The sequence below is a fragment of the Dysidea avara genome, chromosome 1 (assembly GCF_963678975.1).
Source record: "Dysidea avara chromosome 1, odDysAvar1.4, whole genome shotgun sequence".
Classification (NCBI taxonomy): domain Eukaryota; kingdom Metazoa; phylum Porifera; class Demospongiae; order Dictyoceratida; family Dysideidae; genus Dysidea; species Dysidea avara.
In genome coordinates, this window is record NC_089272.1 from 54,612,110 (window position 1) to 54,627,061 (window position 14,952).

The 14,952-nt window shown below is 38.9% G+C and overlaps 1 long non-coding RNA gene across 1 annotated transcript; it reads right to left on the reverse strand.

Moving 5' to 3' along the window:
* Positions 1 to 11,631: 11,631 nt before the first annotated feature.
* Positions 11,632 to 12,066, reverse strand: LOC136236399 (uncharacterized). The gene is made up of 4 exons (XR_010692117.1): positions 11,973 to 12,066; positions 11,863 to 11,925; positions 11,745 to 11,811; positions 11,632 to 11,690 (listed from the first exon to the last, which is right to left on the reverse strand). It is a non-coding gene; the product is annotated as an uncharacterized lncRNA (long non-coding RNA).
* Between the last annotated feature and the right edge of the window lie 2,886 nt (positions 12,067 to 14,952).

Sequence of the window (14,952 nt, forward strand, 5' to 3'; positions counted from 1 at the left end):
CTAGAAAAAGTTACTTTGTAGAGAGTTCAGCTACAAAGAAACCATCATGTAGAGAGTTCAACTACAAACAAGTGACCCTGTAGAGACATCAGCTAGAAGAAGTTACCTTGTAGAGAGTTCAGCTGCAAAGAAACCATCATGTAGAGAGTTCAGTTACAGTACAAACAAATCCTGTAGAAATATTAGCTAGAAGAAGCCACCTTGTAGAGAGTTCAGTTGCAAAGAAACCACCATGTAGAGAGTTCAGCTGACCCTGTAGAGACATCAACTAGAAGAAGTTACTTTGTAGAGAGTTTAGCTACAAAGAAACCATCATGTAGCGAGTTCAACTACAAACAAGTGACCCTGTAGAGACATCAGCTAGAATAAGTTACCTTGTGAGAGTTCAGCTGCGAAGAAACCATCATGTAGTGAGTTCAGCTACAAACAAATCACCCTGTAGAAATATCAGCTAGAAGTAGTAACTTTGTAGAGTGTTCAGTTAGAAACCACCGTGTAGAGTGTTCTGTAATAAATATCTAATCAAAAACAGCCAAGCTGTAAAAAAAGGAGCGCGGCCCTTGAAAAGGCTATGGTGAAAAAAGATGTGAAATCCAAGGTGGCGGCCAAGAAATGGCTGTGATGGTAGGTTAATGGTAAAAATTTTAATAACGACAATTCAGGTGAATTTGGTGCCGCTTGGTCAATTGGCACAAAATTCACCGGAATTGTCGTTATTAAAATTTTTACCATTAACCTACCATCACAGCCATTTCTTGGCCGCCACCTTGGATTTCACATCTTTTTTCACCATAGCCTTTTCAAGGGCCGCACTCTTTTTTTTACAGCTTGGCTGTTTTTAATTAGATTTCACTTCTTTTTGTATTTGTATACACCAAAGCTGGCCTATGGCCAGCTTTGGGACTTTTTAACCTATATATTTTTCTTTACCACAGGAAAAAGAAAAAGATGAAGCAGATTTTATAAATACTTTAACTCATTCTGATTTATCAGTAAATGTACAAATTATATATATAATGCATATATCAAGAGTTCATTATTATGAACTCTTGCATATATTTATTACATGTCAATTAATCCCCACAGGATAATTTGCAGCTGATCTCTCTACTGGGTCACTTGAAATGTAGCTGAACTCTCTACAGGGTGATCTGCTTGTATGTAGATGAGCTCTTTACAGGATTCTCTCTACAGGGTGACTTGACTCTAGCTGAACTCTCTGCAGGGCTATCTATTTGTAGTTGAATTCTTTACAGGGTGATTTGTTTGCAGCTAAACTCTCTACAAGGTAACTTCTTCTAGCTGATCTGTCTACAGGGTGACTTGTTTCTAGCTGGTCTCTCTACAGGGAGATTTGTTTGTAGCTGAATTCTCTACAGGGTGATTTGTTTGCAGCAGAACTCTCTACATGGTGGTTGCTTTAATTTGTAGCTGAACTCTCTAAAAGGTGACTTCTTATAGCTGAACTCTCTACAGGGTGATCTTTTCATAGCTGAACTCTCTACAGGATGATTTGTTTGCAGCTGAACTCTCTACATAATGATTTCTTTGTAGCTGAACTCTCTACAGGGTGATTTGTTTGTAGCTGAAATCCCTACAGGTGATTTGTTTGTAGCTGAACTCTCTACAAGGTGATACTTCTAGGTGATCTCTCTACAGGATGACTTGTTTCTAACTGAACTCTCAACAGGGTGATCTGTTCATAGCTGAACTTTCTACTGGGTGATTTGTTTGCAGCTGAACTCTCTACATGGTGGTTTCTTTGTAGCTGAACTCTCTACAGGGTGACTTGTTTCTAGCTGATCTCTCTACAGTGTGACTTGTTTCTAGCTGAACTCTCTACAAGTGATTTGTTTGCAGCTGAACTCTCTACATGGTGGTTTCTTTGTAGCTGAACTCTCTACGAGTTAACTTCTTCTAGCTGATATTTTACAGGGCATATTTGTTTGTACATAGTTGAGTTCTCTACAGTGTGATTTGTTTGCAGCTGAACTCTCTACATGAGAGTTTCATTGTAGCTGAACTCTCTACAATGTGACTTCTTCTAGCTGAACTCTCTACAGGGTGACTTGTTTCTAGCTGATCTCTCTACAGGATGACTTGTTTCTAGCTGAACTCTCAACAGGTGATTTGTTTGCAGCTGAACTCTCTACATGGTGGTTTCTTTGTAGCTGAACTCTCTACAATGTGACTTCTTCTAGCTGAACTCTCTACAGGGTGACTTGTTTCTAGCTGATCTCTCTACAGTGTGAATTGTTTCTAGCTGAACTGTCTACAGGTGATTTGTTTGCAGCTGAACTCTCTACATGGTGGTTTCTTTGTAGCTGAACTCTGTACAAGGTAACTTCTTCTAGCTGATATTTTACAGGGCATATTTTTTTGTACATAGCTGAGTTCTCTACAGGGTGATTTGTTTTTAGCTGAACTCTCTACAGGTGATTTGTTTGCAGCTGAACTCTCTACATGGTGGTTTCTTTGTAGCTGAACTCTCTACAAGGTAACTTCTTCTAGCTGATATTTTACAGGGCATATTTGTTTGTACATAGTTGAGTTCTCTACAGTGTGATTTGTTTGCAGCTGAACTCTCTACATGAGAGTTTCATTGTAGCTGAACTCTCTACAATGTGACTTCTTCTAGCTGAACTCTCTACAGGGTGACTTGTTTCTAGCTGATCTCTCTACAGGATGACTTGTTTCTAGCTGAACTGTCTACAGGTGATTTGTTTGCAGCTGAACTCTCTACATGGTGGTTTCTTTGTAGCTGAACTCTCTACAATGTGACTTCTTCTAGCTGAACTCTCTACAGGGTGACTTGTTTCTAGCTGATCTCTCTACAGTGTGAATTGTTTCTAGCTGAACTGTCTACAGGTGATTTGTTTGCAGCTGAACTCTCTACATGGTGGTTTCTTTGTAGCTGAACTCTGTACAAGGTAACTTCTTCTAGCTGATAATTTACAGGGCATATTTTTTTGTACATAGCTGAGTTCTCTACAGGGTGATTTGTTTCTAGCTGAACTCTCTACAGGTGATTTGTTTGCAGCTGAACTCTCTACATGGTGGTTTCTTTGTAGCTGAACTCTCTACAAGGTAACTTCTTCTAGCTGATATTTTTACAGGGCATATGTGTTTGTAGCTGAGTTCTCTACAGGGTGATTTGTTTGCAGCTGAACTCTCTACAATGTGACCTCTTCTAGCTGAACTCTCTACAGGGTGACTTGTTTCTAGCTGATCTCTCTACAGGGTGACTTGTTTCTAGTGGAACTCTCTACAGGTGATTTGTTTGCAGCTGAACTCTCTACATGGCGGTTTCTTTGTAGCTGAACTCTCTACAAGGTGACTTCTTCTAGCTGATCTCTCTACAGGGTGATTTGTTTGTAGCTGAACTCTCTACAGGGTGACTTGTTTCTAGCTGATCTCTCTACAGGGTGACTTGTTTCTAGTGGAACTCTCTACAGGTGATTTGTTTGCAGCTGAACTCTCTACATGGCGGTTTCTTTGTAGCTGAACTCTCTACAAGGTGACTTCTTCTAGCTGATCTCTCTACAGGGTGATTTGTTTGTAGCTGAACTCTCTACAGGTGATTTGTTTGTAGCTGAACTCTTTACAAGGTGATACTTCTAGGTGATCTCTCTGCAGGTTGACTTGTTTCTTACTGAACTCTCAACAGGGTGATCTGTTCATAGCTGAACTTTCTACTGGGTGATTTGTTTGCAGCTGAACTCTCTACATGGTGGTTTCTTTGTAGCTGAACTCTCTACAAGGTAATTTCTTCTAGCTGTACTCTCTACAGGGTGAATTGTTTCTAGCTGATCTCTCTGCAGGGTGATATGTTCATAGCTGAACTTTCTACAGGGTGATTTGTTTGCAGCTGAACTCTCTACATGGTAGTTTCTTTGTAGCTGAATTCTCTACAATGTGACGTCTTCTAGCTGAATTCTCTACAAGGTGACTTGTTTTCTAGCTGATCTCTCTACAGGGTGACTTGTTTCTAGCTGAACTCTCTACAGGTGATTTGTTTGTAGCTGAACTCTCTACATGGTGGTTTTGTTGTAGCTGAACTCTCTACAAGGTAACTTCTTCTAGCTGATCTTTTTACAGGGCATATTTGTTTGTAGCTGAGTTCTCTACAGTGTGATTTGTTTGCAGCTGAACTCTCTACAGGGTGACTTGTTTCTAGCTGAACTCTCTACAGGTGATTTGTTTGCAGCTTCATTGTAACTGAACCCTCTACAATGTGACTTCTTCTAGCTGAACTCTCTACAGGGTGACTTGTTTCTAGCTGATCTCTCTACAGGGTGACTTGTTTCTAGCTGAACTCTCTACAGGTGATTTGTTTGCAGCTGAACTCTGGTTTCTTTGTAGCTGAACTCTCTACAAGGTAACTTCTTCTAGCTGATCTTTCTACAGGGTGATTTGTTTGTAGCTGAATTCTCTCGCAGGGTGATTTATTTGCAGCTGAACTCTCTACATGATGATTTCATTGTAGCTGAACTCTCTACAGGGTGATCTGTTCGTAGCTGAACTCCCTACAAGGTAACTTCTTCTAGCTGATCTTTCTACATGGCGATTTGTTTGTAGCTGAGTTCTCTACAGGGTGATTTGTTTGCAGCTGAACTCTCTACATGGTAGTTTCTTTGTAGCTGAACTCTCTACAATGTGACTTCTTCTAGCTAATCTCTCTACATGCTACAAACAAATCTCCCTACAGGGAGATTTGTTTGTAGCTGAACTCTCTACATGATGGTTTCTTTGTAGCTGTACTCTCTACATGATGGTTTCTTTGTAGCTGAACTCTCTGCAAGGTAACTTCTTCTATTGATCTCTCCACAGGACGATTTGTTTGTAGCTGAACTCTATACAAGGTGATTTTTTCTAGCTGAACTATCCATTTCCATAGTTGCATGAGCTCCCTACAAGGTAACTTCTTCTAGCTGATCTCTCTACAGGGTGACTTGTGTGTAGCTGATCTCTATACAGGTTTCTTGTTTCTAGCTGATCTCTTGAATTCTCTTCAGGGTGACTGCTCTATTAGGAAGACTGCTCTATTAGAGTATCTCGATCTCGCACTTGCTGCACCAAGTTGGATTTCGTGTTATAACTCTGTGACTTTAAGTCTGATTCTTCTACACCATTGATGAGCCTTTCTAAGATGATTACTCCATCTGTACAACGATTTTCAAAGCATTACCCCAAGCGGTTTATCTGGTAAGCGTGGCAAGCAGTCGTTATTTTTATTAGCTAATCTCGATTGCGTAATTGTTACACACTGTTGGTTTTTTCGTTGTATCTTCCTGTTTTTTAGCTCGATTTCTTTCAAACTACAAAAGGTTTGAGTATCAATAGTTAACCTATTCACCCACAGATTTTCAGCTTCTTCCCGTACGCGGTTTACCCTGTAGCCGTGACAACATATTGGTGTTAATTTTCGTGAATAATCGCTCATAACTCTTTGCCTGTTTATCGTATTCCAGCCAAAGTTGGTACCGAGATGCGCCCTTATATCCCCCTTCTGTGTGCCAAATTTCAAGGCAATCGGATATGGCGTTCGAGTTTTATAGCAATGTTTGTAAGTGTGCGACAAGAAAAAGAAAAAGAAGAAGAAAAAAAACGAAGAAACTGAGCCAATTTTTGAAGTCGCATATCTCGGGAACGCACGAAGCGATTTCGCTCAAATTTGGAATGTGGAGTGCTGCAGTTGGAGGAAATGTCCACAGTAAAAATCGTCTTGTTTCATCAAGGAAGCACAGAGCTACGGAGGTGTGAAAATTGCGTTTTCTTTCTTCCTGTCAATATACTCACGGGTGTTACGCGCCGGCTTCTTGGGCCGCACGACACACTACCGTGTGTCTTGATCAGCTAAATACAAGTTACCCTATAGGGATCAGCTACTAACAAATCATCCTGTCGAAATATGTGTTGGAAACAAATCATCATGTAGTGAGTTCAGCTAGAAACAAGTCACTCTGAAAAGAGTTCAGCTACAAACAATGAGGGTTTCAGCTACAGTTCAGTTATGTATAAGAAGTCACCTTATGACCTACAGTATATGATTATCATTCATTGTTAAATATACAAATATTTTTAATCAGACAAAAAACTGTACACAATATTTCTTCCTTTGTTCCACAATCCCTGCAGAAAAGAAAAAAATATTAAAAGTAAGCACCAAAGCCAGTTAATGGCTGGCTTTGTGGCTTGCAATACAAAAATAAGTGATATCTAAACCAAGCCAGCCAAGCTGTAAAAAAAGAGTGCGGCCCCCAAAAAGACCAGGATGAAAAAAGATGTGAAATCCAAGGTGGCGGCCAAGAAATGGCTGTGATGGTAGATTTATGGCAAAAATTTTAATTACGACAATTCAGGTGAATTTGGTGCCGAATCCTAGTGGAGGAGGCAATGTAAATTCACCTGAATTGTCGTAATTAAAATTTTTGCCATTAATCTACCATCACAGCCATTTCTTGGCTGCCACCTTGGATTTCACATCTTTTTTATCCTGGTCTTTTTGGGTGCCGCACTCTTTTTTTACAGCTTGGCTGTTTTGGTTTAGATATATATATTATATATGTGACTGAATTTTGGAAAATCACCCATATGGGTGCACATGAAATAATTAGAATTTTCATGTTTATTGGTTTGCTAATAGGAGCAAGACACAGTTTTAAAAATATTTCAATAATTTTCTTGTAATTTAAGGTATTGAGAATGGCTTACAACCATTAACAAGTAGATTTGCACTATAAAGTTTCTTATTTGATTATTAAATATTTTAAGTGTCAAATGTGCCCATATGGGTGATTTTCCAAAATTCGGTCACATATACATACTAGTTTGTTTAGAAGTTTGTTATAGCTACAGCTAGGATATGCACATGTGACTGAGAATATCAAACATGGCTGTTGTATAAGGGTGACTGCATTGTTAGAGTAACTCGAGTGGATCTCAGCCAACCCACCCCAACTAAACTATATATTTGAATATTTAGGCAGGCTCATGGCATGCCCTATTTTCACTATGCTATATTTTGGTGAGTTGCTATAAGTACAACTAGATTATTAAGAGGCATGTCTTTTTATCATTATTGATCCAGCTGTAATAGATCATAAAGGGATGAGTCACTCAATTCTTATTGGTCCACCTAGTTCACAATGAATCCTATTATGTAAGTGCAGTATCTCTATACCAACTGTCTATTGGCAATGTATCAGTATGAGCTTTTAAAATAAATTTTGTGTCATCTAAGTGTTTGATACAGAAAATTAATGCCTAGATATGATTTCCTAGCATGAAGAATAAGGCTACAAACAGAGTGAAGATAACTAGGCACAGAAGGCAAGCACTTGTCAGAAACCCAAAAGGCACATGCCACTAGTGAGTTTTTTATAGTGGCATAAAAATGGTGATCACAATGTGTTGTTTAGCTTCTAGCCTTGCGACCATGGTCAGGCTGGCAAGCTGGTAGGCTGGTAGGCACGCACACCAAAAGTTGGGTTTGGATGATTTTTAGCATCCAATAGTAGGGCTTATTATGCGTATAGTATGCTAACACTAAAGACACTTCTGTGAAATCACGTTTTGCCCCACTCAAGGTGTTTTTATGGTGGTTTTTACAGACAGCATTGTGGTTAATATTGGGGTAATCCTTACTTGATAAGTACTATTGTACTATTTTATTAAACTTTAAATGAATGAACAAAAGTAATGGCTAACTGTTTTGAAAATGGCAACTATGATGTATGCATCCATATTCCAGTTGTGCAGGGATGTCCTGATGGTGTAAAGGGTGCTAAAGGAGACATAGGTAATACTGGATTGCCAGGTCCTCCTGGTCCACAAGGACCAAAAGGAAGCAGTGGCCTTCCCGGGCCACGAGGTACTGCTGGAATACCAGGTGAACCAGGAGAGAAAGGAATTAATGGAACAGATGGAATAAAAGGCCCTAAAGGAGCTAGAGGTATTCCAGGACCACCAGGTCCACCAGGACTGCCAGGACCACCTGGAGATAGTAACCTTTGTCCTGAATTTGATGGAGTTGATTTTAAAAGTGTAAGCACAAAATATTAATAATATCAATGTGATCTTAAGGTGGCACTAAAGCAACAATGCACATTCCTGACAACAATCTTCTGTGTTTCAATTTTAAGACATACTGTAGTTAAAACTAGTGAATAATTTGGCATACGGATAAACTACACAATGTAGGATCATATCATTTGTAGTGAGTAAAAAGCATAGAACTGCTCTTAAGACAAGAAATTGGCAGTACTTAGTGGACCACAGAGGACATGTTATCTAATGATAACCTCAAGTTTTAGTTCCAATGCTTTACATGATGAAAGCATACTACTACATGTACAAGGATAATTCTATGTATCAATAAGTGGAAGCAGTTTACATGTCAAAGTATATGGCATTTAAAAGCAGATGATAGCCTTGTTCCACTATTCCCACTAAATGAGAAGCCATAGAATGGATATATGAAAAACTGATATGTAGAATAATTCAGACACTATTGCTTACCATTCCTACAAAGTTTCAAATCTGTTCAATCCGTATTTGCAAAGAAAAGATCACATTTATAACAGGTCCCTTCCAGTTTGGATGAATTACATAATAAATACATAGATGTAAGGTGAGTCAGAAATATTATTAGTGGCGCTTGTTCTCATGTTGTCAAGATTGTTGGTGAGTTACATTCCACCTGACCTGTGCAACAGCAGCTGCTTGTTGTTTTTGGTAACAGTTTCTCATGGCTGCTTTTGCATTTGGAAGTCTTTTATGGTGTAGCGCCTAATTAACCCACTCCTGATTTAACACAAATTACGTAGTATTATGGCATGTTATGTCATTTGCATTTGCTATAGTTTCTTATGCATGTCATTGCTTTATTGCCACCTTAAGACATATCATCACTTAGTATGAAATTAAAGTTAGCATGTTGGCATAGGCATAGCAATGAGGCTACTATGCGTATTATGGAAACTAAATCGTCCATTCTTATTTACCACATGCATGACTATTAAAGTGGCAGTCACTTGAAAGTAGTGGCTTATGAAATTTTTGAAAAAAGCAAAGCCTCACTACAAGAATTCATTAGTTGCATTATGTGATTACTTTCATCTATTAAGTAATTGTTACTGTGCTTGTTAAAGGCCAGAACAAGGAGAGTGTTGTTGTTTATGCTGGAGCCAGTTATGCTTTGAAAATAGACCATTATGCTTTTTGAGCAAGTAACCAATTATGCTTTCAACTTAAGATTATGCTCTAGAGTTGGCTGTTTTAGTGGAGTATAATTGTTAGCTCCTTACAGCTTCTTACTGCTGTATTAGAGTAAGTGACTGCTGTATTATGTAGCACATTGATCTTATTTCCATGGAGTGTAAACAATCAGCCAAGAAATAATAACATTGCACATTTTCTTGATATGAAATGTAGTGTGTTCATGTTTTGCTGAATTTTTGGTGTGCATTGAGCATTAAACTAAGGTTATGAAAATTGTCCTATCATGCTGAAATAATGCTTGTTGCTAGTCTATTGTGCTCGAAACTATGTTTGCATAATTGACATAATCCTATTGTTGTTATGTAAAACTTATTAAAGAAGACGCCTTAAAAGTAAGTGCTAGCTAGCTGGGCATAAAAATAAACAAACTAGCTATTTATTTATTTTTTTAAAAAGTAAAAGGAAATAGGAATCGATATAATACGCATGTTGCAAAAAGTAAGGTAACAAGCTAAAAAATGTTACAGCTGATTAATGAGAAATGATCTACCCAAAAAAAGGTAAGGAAACAAGATTAGACGGCTGCTTGCTAAAACGAGACACATTAATTCCCTACTTTATGCATTTCAGCTGCAAAAGTTTTGAGCTTGTAATAATCAAGAGTTACATGCACTGATTAACTACACACAGCGCCAGTTCATCAATAAACAGTGACCGCAGTTGTGCTTTGCGTCATTCTTTAAACTCTGAGTTAAATTCTTTCAGAGAGCAAATTACATGGGGGTGACTAAATTCAAATTTCAAACTAGCCATTCTCGAAAACATATGTTTCAATCTCAATGAACTTTTTAGAACAGTTTAAAGACACATTTCCCTACATGCCAAGCGAGTATTGCGGAAAACAACAATATGGGGTTTGTATTTGGCCTCTAGGTCGACTGAGGACGACTGAAACTTTGTTTAGTGCTGAAATTACGACTGTAGGGTAATGATGTATAGTGAAATCAATGATGTGAATCTTGAGGCGATCGAGATAATACTGAAGCGATAGCAGGGCAATTAATGTTCGGAATGCACAAAGGAACACAAAGCATGTACCTGCGGTTGAGTCTAACCGCATGCGAAAAAAACCCTAAAAAACCTAACATCCCCTTTCATGTTGGCAATCTCGATCACAAAACAATCAGCATGGATTAACTTCACTGCTTGTGTGGTAGTTACTAGTGACATGATGAATTTAACTCTAGAGTTTCAGAGCGATAGCGTAAATGATGGGTGAGTTATAGACAAGCCAAATTTGACAACGTTCGTTCCTGTAAAATCCTCACGTGTAGTAGTCACATCATTTATTGTCTGCGGCACGTGTTTCTGCTTTACTGGCCGCGGGACTCACTACCATGAGCCTAAAAGGAAGTGTACAAAACCGCCTTTAAAATTTACAATTTTCGCCATGCATTTTATAGCACCCCCACACACAATTACACATGTAATTGCAACATACAGGGGACACATGAATACCAAATAGTTTTCACAACAATAATTTAAGAATTGTACAACAATGACTGTCATATAACTGCTATGAAAATCTTCTCCAGTGGCCCACCATGGTAGCAAGTCTCACACGTCAGCATGGATATTCATCCAAACACAATGGGAGTAATGAGCAAGTGCAGTCACAAGTTGGTATGACTCCATTTGTAGAATCCAGATGAGTGGGTGTGGCTTCAGTATGTCTAAACAGTTAACAAACATTCCTGTTATAAATATGTGCTAGAGTTGCAATGTAATAGTGTAGTATTTAAATACGACAATACATAGTCTCCATTGCATCACTATCAAACTACACTAAGTGGAGGATATTGTTGCATCTCTAGCATGTACACTCCATCAGTACAACCTGTCTTAATGGCCACCAGTATAGAAAGACAACCTCTCTTGAAAAGCCAATTCCAAATTTTCCAAATTGAGAATTTATACACTGCTACCAGCTTATTGAGTAAAGGTGGCAATAAACAAGTTCCACCGTAATTTATGCAAATGGTCTGATCTTGTATATTCTGTCAGTGGATGAGATCCACTTGGCCAGGCCAAAATGTGACCCAAATTGTCCTGGATGATCCATACTCAACCCACTTATGACCCAGTGGCGCAATGGAATTGAGTATTTATAGAGAATACAGTTATAATTATTTCTAATATGTGTGGACACAATACAACACATTAAAACACGTGCAAACAAGACATGCTACACAGCTAAATAAGAGACTATTACAGGACGAAATTATCCCGTAAAGATACCCGTAGCTGAGCAAATACGCGACAACTACGGGTTTCGCACTTAACCCCAAGACGAGGTTCGAGCTTACCCGTGGTGGAACCACCTTTCTAGACGTGGACCCGTCTTTATAAGCATTCAAATGATTCTCGACTATTGTTTAGTTGGTGCTATGTAGCTCAGCTGTTTCAGTCTAAACACAATTAATTTCGTTTACCAACTTATCCCTTAATAATATTAGCCTTACCATTTTGCTGTTGGCACTTATGGTCCTGGCATTTTTTCTACCACTATGTTGGCTAGCTGTTTCACTCCTAGCACATAAGTTCATTGATCAACCAATTCCTCAAGAGAGTTATACTTACCATTTTGCTACTAGCACTTCCTTTCCTGTCACTTCTGTCATGATGTTGGGTACACGCTTCACTCTAAAGATACAATTTCACTCACAATTCCTCAACAATATTATACTTACCATTTGGATACTGGAATTTCCTTTCCTGCCACTTCCAACACGTCCAGGAGCCATTTCACTGTAAATCCCAGTGGTGAATCTATCTCTTCTACTAGTGTTTTTAATCTTCCCTGGAATTCTTTCTAGAAAAATTTGCTCTAAACACAATGTTTATGGTGCTATGAAGAATCACTCACGAATGTTGTACACATCATCTCACCATTACGAGGTCTGTCTCTTTAATACGTCAACTTCCATAACTACACACACAAAGCCTTGAATTTTAAACTACACAATGTTTATTGTGCTATGAAGAAATCACTCACGAATGTTGTACACATCATCTCACTGTTTCGAGGTCTGTCTCTTTAATACGTCAACTTCCACAACTACACACAGAAAGCCTTGTATTTTAAACTATTCCAAAAAGAATGTTGCACATACCATTTAATCATTCAAAGTCTTTTTCTTATCCATATAGTGCTACTGTCCGTTCTGTTACTGTGCCACTACAGTCAACATTTCTTCAAACAACCAATCCCAAAGATGTTATAATATAGATACAGTCCCAGTCTTTTTATTACTGTCGTCAGCCTTTCCAAGAATTGTTTCACCCTAACCAAAACGATCACCCTACTAGTAAATCAAATGCTGCATGCACCATCTCACTGTTTTCAGGTCTTGCACTATTATCAGTATTTATAGCCGTGTCCCTCTGAATCAAAAGCGTCCTTTTGCTTTGCCAGTTCTTCTTTTCCATTTGTTTTCTAATCAGCTCTTCTTCTGCTTCCAACAATTGTTTTGTTGATCTAATCAAAGAATTATTGAACATTCAAGAATTCTGTACTCACCGTCTCATTGCTGATGTATCCACTGGGAGGATCTTAAGAACTGTTGTAGCTGATCACCTGAAATGTCAATTCATCTACGATCTGCTTGCTCTAGATATAAAATAATGTTGTAATTTAACAGTGTAAATACTAAACATACTTGGTAGTCTCTTAGAAACGGCTTTCCTGTCCAAATTTCTTATTAATGAGCGCCAATAGGAAGAAACTTTTTACACGACTAGCACATTCCATCCACTGTTACTACGTCTTTCAGAGGCATCATTCAAGTAAAATTACTTCTTTTCCACGTATCGTATTCTGAATACGTGAAGTCTTCAAATAATATGGTGGACTACTAGTCGATCCGTCACTCATCCTTTGGTATGAGCACTTTACCATCTACAAAGCGTTTGCATATGACGCGAACTTCACAACAACAACAACAACAAGAGTGGTTACTTCATGCTGAGTTCCATTGCCATGTTCAACAGCTACATCATCACATGAGCAGCACACTGTCAGACAACTCTAATTAGTGCCGTAGGATAAGCAATCCAGTGCGAGCGTTACAGTGTGATGTAGTACAATGCTGACCCGTGTTCTACAATTTCGTGAAGATTACACTCTGTAGTCAGGTTCGTGTTCTAATATACATTTTAGTGTGTCGATTTTGTTAATGGCAAACTAGACGAGCTCCAAAGTATTGGTGTTATCCATGTTGTAGTTGCACGCACTGGCGACCTGCTTTCGGGTCTTGTAGGTGTGTCAATTGTGTTGTGTATCCACGCACTGGCGACCTGTGTTTGGGTCTTGTAGGTGTGTCAATTGTGGTGTGTATCCACACACTGGTGACCTGTTTTCGGGTCATGTAGGTGTGTCAATTGTGTTGTGTTTCCACACACTGGCGACCTGTTTTCGGTTCTTGTAGGTGTGTCAATTTTACTGTGTATCCATGCACTGGTGACCTGTGTCTGGGTCTTGTAGGTGTGTCAATTGTGTTGTGTATCCATGCACTGGTGACCTGTGTTCGGGTCTTGTAGGTGTGTCAATTGTGTTGTGTATCCATGCACTGGCGACCTGTGTTTGGGTCTTGTAGGTGTGTCAATTGTGGTGTGTATCCACACACTGGCGACCTGTTTTCGGGTCATGAAAGTGTGTCAATTGTGTTGTGTTTCCACACACTGGCAACCTGTGTTCGGGTCTTGTAGGTGTGTCAATTGTGTTGTGTATCCATGCACTGGCGACCTGTGTTCGGGTCTTGTAGGTGTGTCAATTGTGGTGTGTATCCACACACTGGCGACCTGTTTTCGGGTCATGTAGGTGTGTCAATTGTGTTGTGTTTCCACACACTGGCAGCCTGTTTTCGGGTCTTGTAGGTGTGTCAACGTATCCATGCACTGGCGACCTGCTGCTATGCGTATTTTATTTCTAAGGGATACCTGTATCATAGTGTAGGTGTGTTGGTTGTTTTGTATTTTCACACTGACTATCAAATAGTGCAAATACCTGTATTTTATAGACTTTCACTGGCTAGTAAGAAAGACAATGGAAGAAAGTACGACCCAAAGATTGGAGATCAGAACTTAGGCAACCTCAAACCTCATGCTGAATTTAAAGATTGGACATTATGAGGATGAGGCCTTTGAAGACTTGCTGAATTTCCAGATGTTGTGATATATTGTGCAATATAATGCAACTGTAGTTTATTGACAATCTATGTAGTGTTTTATTTGAACCCGATTATAATGTTAGTTGGTGGGTGACTGCTCTATTAGAGTGACTGATTTATTAGCTAGGGTGATTACTCTATTAGGGACTACGTAACATTTAGTGATTTCTGGTTTCTATGCAACCATGGATCTGCCATTGTAGTGAAAATCACGGGATTTCTAAACTCTTTAGCTATAGTGCTTGTGCGGTCAGTGTTAAACTAGTTATTTAGTGTTCACCATCATGCATGCTAGTTTTTCCTCGTGGTTTAGTCCATGGTCCTAGGTTCTGTCGATGTTATTATCATGATCATTTCCAAGAACAGTATGTTCTCCATCAATATCCATGAACGGACGTAAGCCGTATCAGTACATCCTTATCCATTTTCAGTTACAAAGATGGGCTACCGAAATCCCAGTATTTATCATGATTTTAACTGTGTTGTACTGTCATACTCTGCC